This window comes from Bos indicus, chromosome 2 (assembly GCF_029378745.1).
Source record: "Bos indicus isolate NIAB-ARS_2022 breed Sahiwal x Tharparkar chromosome 2, NIAB-ARS_B.indTharparkar_mat_pri_1.0, whole genome shotgun sequence".
In the NCBI taxonomy this organism is placed as follows: Eukaryota; Metazoa; Chordata; class Mammalia; order Artiodactyla; family Bovidae; genus Bos; species Bos indicus.
In genome coordinates this window covers 27,365,093-27,381,882 of record NC_091761.1, presented here as the reverse complement: position 1 = coordinate 27,381,882, position 16,790 = coordinate 27,365,093, and the positions used below count along the sequence as shown (strand labels likewise).

The following is a 16,790-nucleotide window of genomic DNA, read 5'->3' as shown; positions in this document are numbered from 1 at the left end:
CAGAAAGGGAAGAAGGTGGAGAAATTAAGGGCTTCAGTGATAACTTTTCAGTCCAATAGAAAAACTATAAAAATAAAATTGGGATTTTTAAGTGAGTAACATCTATCATTGAGGTTCCATAGACAAATTAATCTCACCCCATGCACACACACACGCATATACACACACACACACACCTTCTCCTTGAGACTTACAGCCCTTTCGGACACCTACTTGTTATGAAAATTGCATCCCGGCAGCAGCACCCTGTGTTGGCAGAAGGCATTTTTAAAACTCATTATAATAGTTTTATATGATTGTAGGTAGAAAACATTAAGTAATTTTGACTATAATGTATCTATACTTATTTCAGGATTGGAGCTTTTTCAAGATATGAGCAGAACTAGGGGTAGGAATTTAAATAGAAGAAAGTTGAAGAAAATCCAGGAAAATTTTCTCAAAAGAATAATAGAAAGCTTTTCCTGCTTAGAATTTCTGAGAACCTAGTTTTTAAAAAGTAAGCATCACTATTAAGGACTTACATTTGCTTTCATTCTATCTTTTAAGGATAGAATTAAAGCTGAGATGTATCTCCTCCTTTCTAGCTAACATGAAAAAGCTCTTCCGGTTTAGACAGCAATGAGATACCAAGAAGATAAACTCAGAATATAGAAATTATGTAATGCTGCTAATGAGATAACTCATGGGTATGTCCTGTGATGATAACATAAGCCAGCTGCTTAGAAAAATCTTTATAACCAGAAATGCAAACCAAGAGCTTATAATATTGCAAATACTGTAGGTTTCCTGCTACCTCAGGCCTTTGTGCAGTCAAGTTTTTCAAAAAGCAGCTTGTGGAGAGAAATATTTTATTGCTTGGGGACAAGAAATAATTTCTGTATACCTGTTCCCATTGTGATTGGGCATCTAGTGAATGAAGTCCTTGTCAGATATGTCTCATAAACGATGTGCGTGCTTGGATGACCTTTGTTTTGACCTGTTTCAATTACTAGAGTGTAGTGGGCATGGAGAGTATTTAAAATAGTAAGGTGAATGACAATAATAAAGTGTTTTAAGTATTTGCCTTAATACTGTGAAACCATTCAAAAATTCCTTTCAGATTAGTGACTCCTAAAATTGGGAGGGACATTACAGGTGACTGGCTCCAGACCCCTGGCCCACCCCTCTGCCCAGGATAGGCATTCTCTCAGTTCCTCATCAGGAGTATTGCTTTAGATGTCAAGGGGGAAATAATTTTTTATATGAAACAGAAACCTGGGTCCTTAGAATTTCTAAACTAAGGGTTCTTAATCTGATTTAGAACCCCCTGAAACTGTTTATAAAACATTTGTGTGTACATTTTTTTTCCCTAGGGAGAGGACCCATGGCTCTATTAGATTCTAAAAGAGATCTGTGACTCCCCTTCCTCAAAAAAGTGCCTTTTAGAAAATAGACAAAGTGTACCCAACCACTTCTAACTGAAAACTCTCAAGAATGTGAGGGTTTCTACTGTATCATCTGTAGGCGTTCTCTTCAAAAGCATCTCTAATCCCTTCAGTGATTCCTGTTTGCTGTTCTCCTTCATTTGTTCCTCAGAATTCCTGTAGTCACGATGTTCTGAGTGTGGACTAGCTGATACAAAATGCAAAAGCACTGACAAAAAGCTGTGCTTAGAACCGCATTTCTTCTGAGGCAGTTGACCTCTGCATTCGCATTCCGCAGGCAATCCTGATAACAGCTGAGCTGCTGCCAGATTAGATCGCCTTCAGCTAACATTTATCTCGCTTTCATGTATTTTTATTTCTAATTCTGACTTATTTGCATACCTAATCAGACCACCTACATTTATTTCTATTAGATTTCATCATGCTGTTTTCAGATATTCAGGCCTGATTAGGATCTTCTGAACCGTATCCACTGCTACACTTACCCTGCTACTTTTATATTACCTGCAAACATGCCTTTCACGCCTCTCCCACTCACCGAAGCAAATGTTGACCCAAAGGGACTCCTGTGTACACTGCTGAAGAATTTCTTCACGTTGACCTCCATCTCTCAACCACCAGTCTGTCTTTACGATTTTCTGTTCGTTGCTGTCTTATAACCGCTTTGTCATTAGGCCTGCTATTTCTCCATATTTTTAAAAGGTGTCGTAAAAGACTTTGTCCAAGGTCTTGTGAACATCAAGTTCATGCTCTGCACACGTGGTGTTGGGCAGAAAAAGATTCGTGGCCCAACTGGCTGGCTTGGTTTTTGGTGGCCTTTGGTGGCTCCTTCCTGGCTCTTCAGTTCTAAGTGCTCACCAGTCTATAATTTCTGGTTCCTGCCCTTTCCATATAAATGTGGACTTTTACCTTCTAATATACTACCACTTTTTGTGTATTTAATGAATATTTACTTGGCCCTCCTGTGTCACTAGTACTGGGCTGGGTGCTGAGAATTCGGTAAGACAAGGGCCTCTCTTGGGGCACTTGAATCCCTACACGTCCCTTCAATATTCTGGTTGATAATTGTGTGGGATGTAGAGATTATCAGTTATTTTCTGAACATTTATTGGGTATAAGGAATGTAAGTGGATTGTTGATGTTAACCAGTTTGGTTGCATGGTCTAAGGAGCTCTGTCAGCCGAGTAAAGCATGATTCTAGATAGAGTATCAGTTCAGTTCAGTCGCTCAGTTGTGTCCGACTCTTTTTGATCCCATGAACCACAGCCCACCAGGCCTCCCTGTCCATCACCAACTCCCGGAGTTTACCCAAACTCATGTCCACTGAGTCGGTAATACCGTCCAACCATCTCATCCTGTGTCATCCGCTTCTTCTCCCGCTTTCAATCTTTCCCAGCATCAGGGTCTTTTCAAATATGTGTGTGAAATAGTCACTGGTCAAGGGAAAGTGCTGGAGCTAGATTGGTCTTCAGTTCTAACAAGCCTTTCATAGACTTATTTCTCCCTCAGATATTTGTGCTTTAGCTGGAAGGAGAAACAGAATGATTTTTATGCCCTCACTGCTTTTAGTTTTGAACCCATTTACTTTGGAATCATCAGTAATACCCTGCAGGTTCCTCTCGACTATAATTGTGTTCCCACGTGAGCCATCAGAATTTTTGTGATTTGTGGGTTTGATGATACTTGGCTCATTCTGTGTTGTATCTTTGGTCCATGCCTCACAAAGATGGCATACACCATAATTAGCCAGTCCAGAACCGTGCAATGCGCAGACTTCCCTTTTGGCCATAATGCGGCCTTCTAAAACAGCATAGTCCAGTAGAATTAGTGATATAATTCAGGCTTCATAGTAATTTAAAATTTTCTAGTAGTTACATTAAAAAAGTAAAAGAAACAGGTGATATCCACTAAATAACATGTTTTATTTAACTCAGCATATCCAAATTATATGATTTTAACATGTAATCAGTATTAAAAAGTCCTGATATTCTTGCATTATTTTATTGCATGCTAATTCTTTGAAATTGGTTATGTGGTTCACATTACTACATCTACTCAAAAGTCTATGTGTTTTAGCAACTGGACAGTCCTTCATTTGCTCCTTTTTGAAAGTAAGCTGTTCCATTGTTATAAGCTCTTACTGTATTCATTGATTTGCATCTGTCTTTCCTCAACTCCATTTGTGTGTGGTCTCTGATGTTCTTAACAATTTTCAGTGTTTTATGAAGCTTTGGTTTTAATCTGCATGGAGTACATTGTGCTCAGTCTCACAGCATCTGTCACAATGCGTTGCTCACAGTGGCTACTCAGTAAATATTTATTGAGTAACTTAGATACATTTTAATTCTTTTTTTATTAGAGTATGATTACTTTACAATGTTGTGTCAGTTTCTGCTGTACAATGAAGTGAATCAGCTCTGCTGCTGCTGCTGCTGCTAAGTCGCTTCAGTCGCCCACCAGGCTCCCGAGTCCCTGGGATTCTCCAGGCAAGAACACTGGAGTGGGTTGCCATTTCCTCCTCCAATATATGAAAGTGAAAAGTGAAAGTGAAGTCGCTCAGTCGTGTCCGACTCTTAGCGACCCCATGGACTGCAGCCTACCAGAATCAGCTCTATGTATACATATATCCTTGGACCTCCCTCTGACCTCCTCTTTCACTGAGCTGAACTCCCTGTGCTATGCAGCAGCTTCCCACTAAGCTATCTGTTTTACACATGAAGGGTATATGTGTCAATGCTGCTCTCTGTTCATCCCACCCTCTCCTTCCTCTACTGTGTCCACAATTCTGCTCTCTACATCTGTGACTCTATTCCTGTCCTGCAAAAAGGTTCATCTGTACCATTTTTTTAGGCTCCACATATATGTGTTAATATACAATACTTATTTTTCTCTTTCTGACTTACTGCACTCTATGTGATAGACTCTAGGTCCATCCACATCTCTACAAACAACCCAGTTTCATTCCTTTTTATGGCTGAGTAATATGGTCTCACATCTGTTGTCTTTGTTGAGCACCTTAATTTGTTGTGAAGTAGGTAGGTGCAGTTTCTCTCTTATTATACAGAGAAACTTGTTGAGTCAGTGATTTACCCAGTCTCTCTGGACTCTGGTCTCCTGACATCAGTTTAATTCAGCAAGTTCTAATTGTCCTTCCTATAATACAGTGTACTATGTTATTTAAGGATTAGGCCATAAAGCTGTTGATGAGATACATTTTTGGTAGTTGTTGCATTTAAAAAAAAGAATCATTTCTAAATGATTGTCCCTTTTATTCTGCTCCAGCCAAGACACTACACTGTAAGCATTATCATCTTCTGGCCATACATTAGAAATCTGGTATCGGAAAAGGCAAAACCACAAAGATCCTGAAAGGGAAGGTGCATGGTGCAGTCAGTAGAGAGACTGCTGGCTTTGAGTCACGCTTCTCCTCCTCACTGCTTGTGGGAAGCCCAGGTGCATAGCTTCTGTACATCTGTGGCCTCTTCAGAGAAAAATAGTAGTCATTGTTCTGCCTACCTTACCAGGAAATATTAAGGATCAAATGAAATATTATTTGTAGCAGTGTTCTATAATTATAAAGTACTTTATAACTATTAAACCTTTTTAAAAAGTTGTTATATTACTGTTAGACATGGAAATTCCCATTGCGGCCAAGTGGTCAGAAATTTTTATACATTTGATAACCTTCAACTAGTCTAGACTAAGGAAACATAACCGTAGATACTTTTGAAATAAAATTCTTGAATGCTATCTCCAATTATGAGATGCAGAATACCTTGTTTTATCCCTTCTCAGTTCTCAGTGAGCGTGTAGTAATGGGCATGAGCTGGGTTGCCTTGGTCTCTCAAATCTGAAGTGACTGTACCTATCCTGAGCCAGCAGAAGTAAATAATGCTCTGCACAGAATCTCCCAAAATGCAAATATAGGTTAGGCTAGTTCTTTTCTGCAAGGGACAGATTCACAAGTCATTGTCCAGCCAAGAATGGGCATACCACAGTGACCAGAGCCTCTTCATATGGCCTAATGTTGACTTTCCATATCCTCATCCATTTCCTACCAAATGCCAAGCCCTTGACTCCAGGAAAGTTAGAGTCAAATATGTACCTCTGGTGGTCTCTGCTGTTCCAGCAGAAGCATGTGGCTTCTCAGAGTGTTACTTTCTGTGGCTCTCTATATGTAAAGTAGGGAAATCATTTGCTGATTTGCACTCTCTGAAAGTCTCTGCAATTAAAAAGAAAAAAAGTTACAAGGAGCCTAGATCATTCTTTTACTGTTTTCCATAATAAGATTTGAAATTCATCTAGATGCATGTGAGAATATCATCTTCTCTGATTTATTTTTCATGACACATTTTACCAAAGTAATGTGGCTTATATGCTTTTCTGAATATCTGGAAAGATTCATTTTGGGGTTCACAAATTTAGACAAGCTGAGTTTTTGGGTTTTTTTCTAGAATCTCTTGACAGGTTTTCTCTGAAATTTTCCTTGATGCTGGTCTATGTTAACTATATTGGAAAGATAAAGGATGAAACCTAAAGTCTTTTGGCTACTAGGTATTTTGGTATGTTTTTAATAATATTTACATATACTAATATCAGTTGCTACCTTCATAAAGGGGGGTAGACTTGGATAGAAGTAATATGTATTGAGATGTTTTGCTCTTTTCATGTAAACATAATAATTTTAATATAATTTTAAGATTGAAGGGCTAGACCGGAATCAACAAACTATGGCCCTTAAGACAAATTGCCTACTTTTATAAAGTTTTATTGAAACATGGCCTTGTCTGTCTGTTACATATTGTCCTTGACTGCTTTCTGCTACACTGGTTTAAGTGGTTGGGAAAGAGCATATGACCTGCTAATCATAAAAATCCTTTACAGAACAAGTTTGCCAACTCTTGGGCAAGACCATTAAGAATTAGTCTGATGAGTAAAAATAAAGGAGTGTGGGAAGTGGTATATTAAATATATTCAGCCTTTGGTGTTTTTTAGACGTCTTAGGCAAAAGACTTCCAAAAAATGACTAAGACGACTTAGGTCTTAAAAACGACTAAGACTTCTAAAAAACTAAAAGGCGACTAAGAAGTCTTAGTCTAGGTAGTCTTTGGACTACCTTAGGCAAAAAGCGTGCAGATATTCTTAATATTATGTGTGAGTATAGGAGATGCACAATATGCTCTCAATTCAGTAACCTTTTCTCCTTTTGTGATTTGAGTCAACAAAAAAATGTGGTATCCTAGTAACACTTTCTACACAGAATTAATGTCTTAAGTGACCCCTCCCTGCCTCCCAATCATTGCTCTGAATCTTTTACTGGGAGAAGGAGAAAAAGACCAAATAAATTATTTGCTCAAAGTGTTATAAAATGTGTTTATATACCATCTATGGAAAAAATTAAGCATGGCCATTTTATCTGTTTTTTAAAATATCTGAGTATGGTAAAGTCTAATGCCAGGGCCAGGGATTTGAAAATATAATCAAGGGTCTCACATATTTGAGAGTGATGTTTTGTGATGTTTTGTAACAAACAAAGAACCCACATCAGCTGTGATCCATTTGCTTGTGTTACCATGAAGGGCAGTCTTACACCCAACTAATGATCTGCTTCAGCTCCCCTCACCTTTCTGTCTCTGGTCTCTGGGTCTCTGCCAACCGGCCACTGTGTTCATGCTGAGCCCCTTGTCACCATCCTGAGTTCAGCTTTGGACCAGCTTGTGACTGCCCCTGGCCTACCTCCCAGTCTAGACCAGAGCCCAAAGCGTCTGAGAAACCTGCCCTCCACAGGCCCCGTGCACAGGCCTCTATGTCTTTGTCAGTGGAGGCCAGCCTGACTGTGTCCTTTCATTCAGAACTTCATCCTTGCCTCTGACTGTCACTTCTGGGAGAGCAGTGCAGCCAAAGACAGAACCACAGTCTCACCCACATCTCTAGAGTCATCTCTATTCCTTGGGTGTTTGGGGGGGATATATCTTACCATGTATTATTAAACTTTCCATGTCTTTAGGGCAAGGGAGCAAGAACTTCTCAAATTCTTTCTAGACAAAGAGCCACTTATTCTTTACAGATCTGTTCAGTGCACTCACTGTGAGCCAGCTGTATGTCAGGCAGAGTAAGAGTGTTGTGAGGGTATAGGTATTGATTAGGTCATGAGCCCAGGAACACTCAATGCTGCAAAACTGTCAATAAATATTTGTTAAATAAAAAGATTTTAGAATTTCCCATGTAGTTTGGCACAGTCATGACTGAGACTCTGTAGCCTGTAGTGCATCTTTCTTTATGATACAGAGTCGGCCAATCCAGGAAGATGAGGGTGGCAATGACTCAATAGCTTTTAAAAGCAGGGGAACATTCCAACCATCAAATGATTTTGCTCAGACAGATTTATAAAAGCAGTATCATGCAATTGTTTAATAACTGCTGCCATTGTCCACAGCAGATAATAAGACAGAAATGCTTAATTAGGAATGCTAAATGTCAACAAGTTGGAAATACAAGAGTTAAAGATATATAAGAAAAGTCATAGAACATGTAGATATACTGAAACTGCAGGCTGACTTGAAGTCTGGTGGGGAAAGTGGTGAGTGGGGACATGGTGACATCGCTCCTCATATTGAAGCACGAAGAGAGGATGTTGTCCAGAGGTTCCAGGGCAGCATAGGAAAAGGGCAGCCATCCAAGAGAAAGACAGACAGGAAAAACAAATAGAGCACGTTTCCTCCATCCGTGGGACCACCAAAGAAAGTGCGCAGGAGCACACAGAACATCATTCCAGCATAGTAAGTAATTCTGTTCTAGCATCCTGAACAGTTGTTCCAGCCTTCACTGGGGACTTATGTCAAGGCCCATCCTCAAATTCATAGTAGACTCCACATCTCTCAGAGCAACTTGCAGTAGCCCAACTTAGCTGTCCTGACTCCTTTTTTTTTTTCAACAGACAGCATGTAAACACACACCTAATTTTCACAGATTCTAGTATCTTAGACTGCTTTGTATCCCACACAATCCCAACTCATGCCTTTAAGTTGAGTCATCGGAGTATAAATATTTCATTTGATTTGTTGGTTGCAATACATTGTATTGTGACCTATGAGTTACATATTCAGTAGTTGTTGAAATGTAGTATGGACCATTCATTGAAATATTTATTAAAACCTGTTTGAAGAAATGATTCAGAATACATTCTGCTTTTTAATGGCACAGAAGTATAGCCACACTGAAACAATTCCAGGTGTTTTTAAATTCTGAGAGACAAAGAAGTACTATTTTAGTTACCTAACATTTTTAGGTTATCTTCTGAATTGAAATGTAAGTGTAATAAAAATGTATTTGCAAAATGGAATAGTCTAGTAGCATAATCCTATTGCCTGGTAGTATCTGATACTAAAATAAGGAAATATTGAGGATTATTTTTCCAAATAGCCTCCAGGGCTATTCAAACAGCCTCCAAAATAAGTCTCCTGTCTTCTCACCTGTACTCTGTAATCATAGTTAGTGTATTGAAGCAATGCATCACTATGAACCATCAAAAATTAGTAAAATATTTTCAGTGACTTTTTTATTATGCCATTTGACTAATAATAAATGAACAAAACAAAATAAGGAGAATTTTCTGGTTATCATTAAGTTAACTAGAATATTTCCATTAATCAGGATTTTAGCCCACCACATTTTACTGGTTCTTATTCCGTGGACATGTAAGGGTTTTCTGTCTTTTGTCCGCTACTAAAGGGCAAACACCTTGATAAAGCAATGAATACTTTCAGTTGTTATTCAAAGTACCCTGTGAACACATCCCAATCAGTCAATTCAAGGGCTAACATGAAGCAGTGAAGGAGTTTTTCTCTGTGTACAAGTCTCTTAAATTACTTCTCTTCAGAACACTGGCTGATGTTAGGAGCATAGTTTGCAAAGTCAGCACTTTATTAAAAAGGGTGAAGACCCTTTCTTATATGAAGTCTGTAATATCTTCCAGAAATAAGTCAGGTGCTTCACAAAATAGGTTCAAGTGCATCAACAAAGTACAGAAGAAACAGAGCTTGACTATCTCTTAGTAGCGAATTATTCATGGAGCTCAACCCTCTTTGCTCTACTAGCCGTAGGATTGCATTTGTTTTCAATTGTGTCCTCTTCACCTCACTCAAAAATTTAATTAGATGTTTAAGTCTCCTACCTTCAGTAGCAATTGCTCTGTGTTCTCCAGAAACACTGTTCTATTCTATTGTTTGGTGATCGTTAATTTCCTTGTCGCCCTTCTCCACTCAGCAGTGAGTTCCAAGCAGGGCTGGGACCATGTCTCAATCCCCATTTGTATGCCCAGTTCTGTGCTCACTGCTCCTATGCTGTTAAGTTTGCTGATTTACTTGACAATAAAGCTTTGATTTATTCTTAGTCTTAATTCAGAATTCACTTTCATAAATGTGTTCTCTGCAGGCAGGTAGTCTGTTTACTTATTTTAATATAATAGAATATCATTCTTTTTATTTTCTTTCTCCCAAAATCAAGGAGAAATATTCTGAATGCTAGAGTAATGCTTACTTTAAACCCCTCATCTCCTGAGCCCACATACCCTAACTAATCCCCCTGCATCATCTGTGCGCCCTACATGCCACGCTGCAGCTAGTGTTTGGGACCAGCCCTCTTTCAGACATAGAGGGCAGAGAACTTGGGTGGCCTTACCAGACATACTGACTCGTGACTGTTCTCCTTTTCTTTTTAACTTGATTTCTACCCATCCTTCAAAGATTTGGGGAGGATGACAAAAGATTGCCTTTTTCTGAAAATAACTGCATGCACAACTAAGATCACTGCTTATTTTTATCTTCTAGCCTACTTTTTACTCTCAAAAAAAAAGTGAAATAAAGTGATGCTCTGTTGTGTATGTGAGATATATAGATAGATAAGTAGATATTTGGTAAAGATGTAATATATATGTACTTTATCATATATATCTTATTTGTATCTTTTAAAACTATATATAAATATGTATCTTATTTATCATATATAAATATCTATGTGAGATAAGTGTATATTTATCTTAAATATATTATATTTCTGTTTATGTATTTTATATATATCATATAGTAAAACTTTGGCTTACTCTTATCAACATCAAATAAATATCATGCCAGCTGCTTCATGTAGCTTCTCTTTTTAGTAATTAAAAAGCAGGGAGGCTATTGATTGCTGCCCGCTGCAAAAGGAATAAGAGGAATAAAATGAAATGATATATTTTCCACATAAATTGACCATAATGGCTTTGATATTTTAAATAAGGCAGTTCTATTGCATTTACACAAAAACCTAACAGTTCCATTAAAACTATTTTACCTGCACTTGTTGTATCTGGAGACTCTTGATGCTACAAAAATGTCTAAAACATGTGTGTTTAGTCCCTCAGCCAGGTCCAACTCTTTGTGACCATTTGGACAGTAGCCCACCAGGCTCCTCTGTCGATAGGATGTTTTTCAGGCAAGAATACTGGAGTGGGTTGCTATTTCCTCCTCCAGGCAGTCTTCCTGACCCAGGGATCGAACCTGTGTCTCCTGTGTCTCCTGCATTGCAGGCAGATTCTTTACCCGCTGAGCCAGCAGGGAAGCCTAAAACATGCTCACCATCATTTCTGCCCATCCTCTAGATCTATTTCCCTGGGCCAATATCTTGAGAACCTTGAGAAATAGCCAGTATCCCCAAACCATTCGAGAACAGATCCAGGCTGTTTTTCCTGAAGTAAAGAGGGAAGAGAAGCCAGTTTTTCTTCTTCAGGTTATCACTCTGTTCTGGTGGGTAATGATGACTTATTTTCCTTACTTTTCCTATATCTGAGAAACTTCTTGGCAGTGAAAAATGATGCACTTTCCTTTCAAAGAAAGGAGAAAAATGTTTGACAGTAAGGTATTTTAGTTACTACAGTCACCATTTAGCCAAATGAATATCTTCATTTATAGTAGAAGAGCAATGTATAGTTATTTTTTACTAAGGAATAAGCAGCTCAACTCCACAGAAAGGAGACTTAAATACATTTCTATTGAATTCTTCCAGCAATAACAAGAGCCTCTGATGATTACGAAAATAGCTTGAAAGTAACTTGAAGCCTGGTGATAGTACCATGGTAGGTAAAGGGTGATGGAGATCTCACCTAAGAATCTGGATTGAAACAAGCACATGTGAATAGTCATCTTGTCTTTGTGTCTAAGGTATACTCAGTTAATGTTCAGGCCATCTCTTAAGAGCTGATCAAAAAAAAAAAATCAGATTGACAAGATTTTTATTATTAACATACATTGTTCAGAAAAAGGAAAAAGTCTACAATATCAAATTCCGCAAGGGGCACCAAGGCAAATGAGACTACTGGTCCTATGAAATTGTGCGTGTTCTTCTTCATCTATAAAATGGGAGACTTGGAATAAATGTCAAAGATGTCTTCTAAAATGTACAGAGTCTATGATTTCATGATGATATACGGGTTGGTGACCTTTCAGTGAGAAATTTATTTATAGAGTGATCCCTGCAACAGATTCTGAGCAGGGGATGTAGGGGTGGTAGCAAGAAGAGAATAGATGTAGATAACTTGTTTTAAAAAGGTTTCTGTGTGTAGAAGGAAGGAAATAAGATGATCATTAGATGGAATACAGTATCAAATAAAGATTTTTATAGAATGTAGGACATCTGTGCTTCCTTTTAAACACAGAGGAAAAAGAGTACTTGGAAATGTCAGTGAAGTACCCATGCTTAAAGAGACTTCTGCTTTTCAGAGAAGTGAAGGAAGAGAGGCTAGCCTCCAGTGCTGGTTCCAATTAGATGATGTCTCAGGTACCCACGATTCCTTGAGTTAGTGCAAAGGAAGAGACTGAGGATACTAGTGATGAAAGAAGGAGAGAAGCCTGCGCAGTTAGCACCCCAGCAGGTTAACAGCCAGGTGGTAGGGTAGCCCTCTAAGAGTAGGAAACTTGTCCTTCTGGAGCATGAGGCAGAAAAAAAAGATAGAGTGAGAGAGTGGACTGGAGGGTGTGCGTGTGGTAGAAAGGTATATCTGATGGTCTATAATTCCTTTCTGACAAAACCATGCTCATACCTGACAAGATGTAGGGGTTGCATTGGGATTGGGGTGCGAGGTCCCAGGGAATGATAACAGAGAAATAACATGAACTGATTGCCATTTAAGCCAGTGGTCAGTGAACTCTAGTCATTTCCTGGGCACCTTGACCATTTAATACCGATGATTCAGTTTAGGTACTGGGTTATCACCCACATTGGTATATCGGCTCTCTGAACTGGTGGTAGCAAAATCTCCCTCATATCTTTGTGGCCCCAAATCAGTAATCATAACTATCTCTTGTTGTACAAGACCACAGAGACAATTGAAACCCAGAAAAGTTAAGTGACTTTGCCAAGGCCACAGTGAGTTTTCATCGTGGTTAAGGGTAGAAATATACCTTCTGTTTTCTTTGCTAATGTTCTCTGCTTTAATTCATTCTGCACAGGGGATCAGTATGGCAGTGTGGTCCATAGACTAGGCTAACTTTGACCATTTCCTTGGCTCTGCCACTGACGTTAGGAAGACTCAGTATCTCTAGATTGTTGGTAAAAATGTTTTCAATTTAACATCCTACACCCGAAAGAAGGTATAGCAGCTTTAAGGACTAATTGAAAACGTCCTGGCTATCTGTGATTTCTCTAACTGGTTCTCAGAAATTAGGGGATTATAAAAGGAAGAAAGTTCATTATTGCAAGAAAGGATTGATTTAGTGATGAGTTAATCCAAGATTAACAGGGGCTGCCCTGGTGGCTCAGACGGTAAAGTGTCTGCCTGCAATGTGGGAGACCCGGGTTCGATTCCTGGGTCGGGAAGATCCCCTGGAGAAGGAAATGGCAATCCACTCCAGCACTCTTGCCTGGAAAATCCCATGGACAGAGGAACCTGATAGGCTACAGTCCATGGGGTCACAAAGAGTCGGACATGACTGAGCGACTTCACGACTTCACTAATCCAAGATTAGTGCCCTCTCAAAAAGTCCTCTCTTGTACCATTAGAATCTTCTTCACCAGTCTAGTGAGATGAAAGAAGAGTGTCAAAGCAATGTAAGTTACTTGCAAAGTGAGAACTTGTATCTGATGCACAATATGCAAGATTTCTTGAAGTCAATGAAAGTGATGTTGATCTCCCCCTAAAACATACCTAAGTCATGACCAAAGGAGTTGTCAAACAATTCAACAGTTGAAATAAGGAAAATCAACAAGGATGGTAATATGATAGGTACTTCAAGGAAAGGTGTGGAATTCAAAGGATTGTGAGAGACCCTTGGTAAATGGTAAAGCCCTTAAGTATTCTTAAATTTTCCTTAAAATTGTCGTAATACCACCATCACTTCTTTTTGAAAAAAATTATGTAACCCTCTTAATGCTTCATTCATTTTTGAAGAATAGATCTTTATTCTTTTTATGTATTTATTTTTTGTCTGCACCACACAGCATATAGGATCTTAATTCCCCAACTAGGGATCAAACCTATGCCCTCTGCATTGGAAGCACAGAGTCTTGAACCACTGGACAGCCGGGGAAGTTCCTTCATTTGTTTTTAGTTTGCGCTAAGAATTACAGCATAATTGCAGTTATAACCTGAATTTGATTAAATGGAAGATAAATTCATTTTCATGAATTTTATTTTCAATTCTCAAAATAAAGTCTTTTATTCACTCTTTTCTATGAAATTTATGTTCCATTTTAAATGGATTCACTTTCAATGGCTTTTTTTTTTTTTTTTGGTTACAGTGTTCTTTTGAATAGAATGACCTCCTGTACTCAGAATTTAAAGTGGATGTAATGTTTCTCTGATTTCTAAATCCAGTCTGTGTAACCTAGGAATAGGACAAGGAAATCCAATGAGTAAGGGGTGAATAGGTAGGGATTATTAACAGTGTTAATGGTCAGCCTCCAACCAAAGGGTTCAGTGGAGCCTGTGCATTATTGGGGACTCTGTTGACATGAGTGGCCATAGGATTCAACCCATGGAAGAAGTTCAGAGATTCCCAGGATAGATCAGGTGAAAGAAAGGAATCCAGTTTTTATGTATTCTTCATGATCCTATTTTTGTTTTCTGAGTTTGCCTTACTTTGTTTTCACGTTCTTTATCGCCGAAGGAAACATGAGTCCTTCCATCCTCCTCCCGTTGGGAAGGGTGTAATCGACTGTCTTCTCCCCTCAGCAGGCAGTGAAGTGCTTGGAGTGGGTAAATACTTTGAAACAGAGCACTTCACCTGTCCACGGAGGCAGAACAACTGAAACACATAATTTGAAAATAGCCAATTGGTTTAAATTAGTGAATTTACATAGATTCCCTTTCATATTATTGCTTTTCCTTTCATCAGCTTAATCCCCCAAATCTCATGGGGAAATGGCAATTAATATCTTTCAAGACAGCCCATCCTGCTGTTCAGAGGAGTCTTTTCTTAACCAATTTCTACAGCACTTGAAAGAGAGTAAAAGCTAATCCTCTTTTGGGATTCTCACTAGATTTGGACCTTATTAACCGTCAGGGTCCCAAGAGGTGGTTATGGTAACTAGTTTGAGGCCCCAGGGACCCCAGGGAGATTTTGCTACTGCCCAATCAGAGCAGAGGGCTTCCCTGATGGCTCAGTGGTAAAGAATCTGCCCGCCAATGCAGGAGATGCAAGAGATACTGACTGAACTGAACTGAACTGAATCAGAGCAGAGGGCTTCCCCAATGGCTCAGTGGTAAAGAACCTGCCCACCAATGCAGGAGACGCAAGAGATATGGGTTCCATCCCTGGGTTGGGAAGTTCCCCTGGAAGAGGAAATGGCAACCCACTCTAGTATTCTTGCCTTGGAAATCTCATGGACAGAGAGGAGCCTGGCAGGCTATAGTCCATAGGCTCGCCCAGTATTGGAGACAGCTGAGCGACTGAGCATACATACACACACAGTCAGAGCAGAAATACCAGTATGGAGCATCACAGCACAATATACGAATTGAGTTATTAGCATTGGTGTTCACAGTCCCCAGGAAGTATTTGCAGCTCACTGGCCATTGGCCCAAAATGCAGCATAGAATTTTTTACTCTTCCTGTTTTGGTAACAACATCTATATGTTGTGTTTCAGTTGGGTCCTTTGAGAAACAAATGCTGAGATGGAGTTAGGAGGGCCAAAGGTTTATTAAGTGTTATTCCTGCCAAAGATTAAGTGAAGGAAGCAGGAGGAGGGTAGTCAGAGCTTCAGACAGTGATGCTGATCTGACAGTCTCAACCAGCCCCACAGACAACTCCAGAGCAATGAGTACCCATTAAAGAAGTCCTGGGTTGGGCAGAAATGGGCAGCCTCTATTACTGCTGCGTGTTTAGTCATTGGCTAAGCACTGCCCAGACCTCATCTCAGACACTGTGGCAGATTCTTAAGGCTCTGCTGCTGGAACCTGCCAGCTAACTACGCATCTCACAGCTGAATGGTAAGTTCTTCAAGAGGAAAGGATGTGTACGCAGCACACCTCGTTGGTATAACATGTGCTTAGTTGCTCAGTTGTGTCCGACTCTTTGTGACCCCATGAACTGTGGCCCACCAGGCATTTCTGTCCTTGGAAATTCTCCAGGCAAGAATACTGGAGTGGGTTGCCATGCCCTCCTCCAGGGGATCTTCCTGAACCAGGGATCTAACCCAGGTCTCCCACATTGCAGGCAGATTCTTTACCATCTGAGCCGTGAGAGAAGCCCAAGAATACTGGAGTGGGTAGCCTATCCCTTCTCCAGGGGATTCTGGCCCAGGAAGCGAACTGGGGTCTCCTGCATTGCAGGTGGATTCTTATCAGCTGAGCTACCAGAGAAGCCCTGGTGTAACATATGCCACTATAAATAGGAAACTAACACCAAACCATTCAAATAAATGAGTCCTTCAGAAACAAAAGACTCACACATCAAAATGGCAGCATTTGGCAGTCAACCAGTTGCAACTTGCAGTAGTCAATAGGATTTATCAGATTGTATTTGGATAACATTCATTGCTTTCTGATAAACTTAATTTTATTCTGAAGGATGGTGATGATAAAGAATTCATCCTATACCAGTTTTAAAAGTTGCTTAGCAGTGGGGCAAAAAGCAAAAGAAAGAAGCAATGAGATTTATATTTAGTGATCTATCTACATGCATCTGGAGCACATTTCTGAAATAATTCAAAAGGGCCAATCCATTTCATGCCTCCTGCTGCTAAATGAATGTGGGAGTCAAGCTGCTATTTTCACAATGCAAGACATTTATTGTTGATTAAAAAAAAATCTCCCACTTATATATAATCAGTATCCTGGCAAATGACACTGCAGAATTTCAGCTCCTTAAGCATAAAGTGGAACAATCTTAAAA

At 39.4% G+C, this 16,790-nt stretch overlaps 1 protein-coding gene across 3 annotated transcripts in view; it reads left to right on the top strand.

The window, feature by feature from the left end:
- Positions 1 to 16,790, top strand: part of CERS6 (ceramide synthase 6) — a 359,336-nt gene that overhangs the window by 297,988 nt on the left and 44,558 nt on the right. The gene's annotated exons all lie outside the window — the stretch shown is intronic.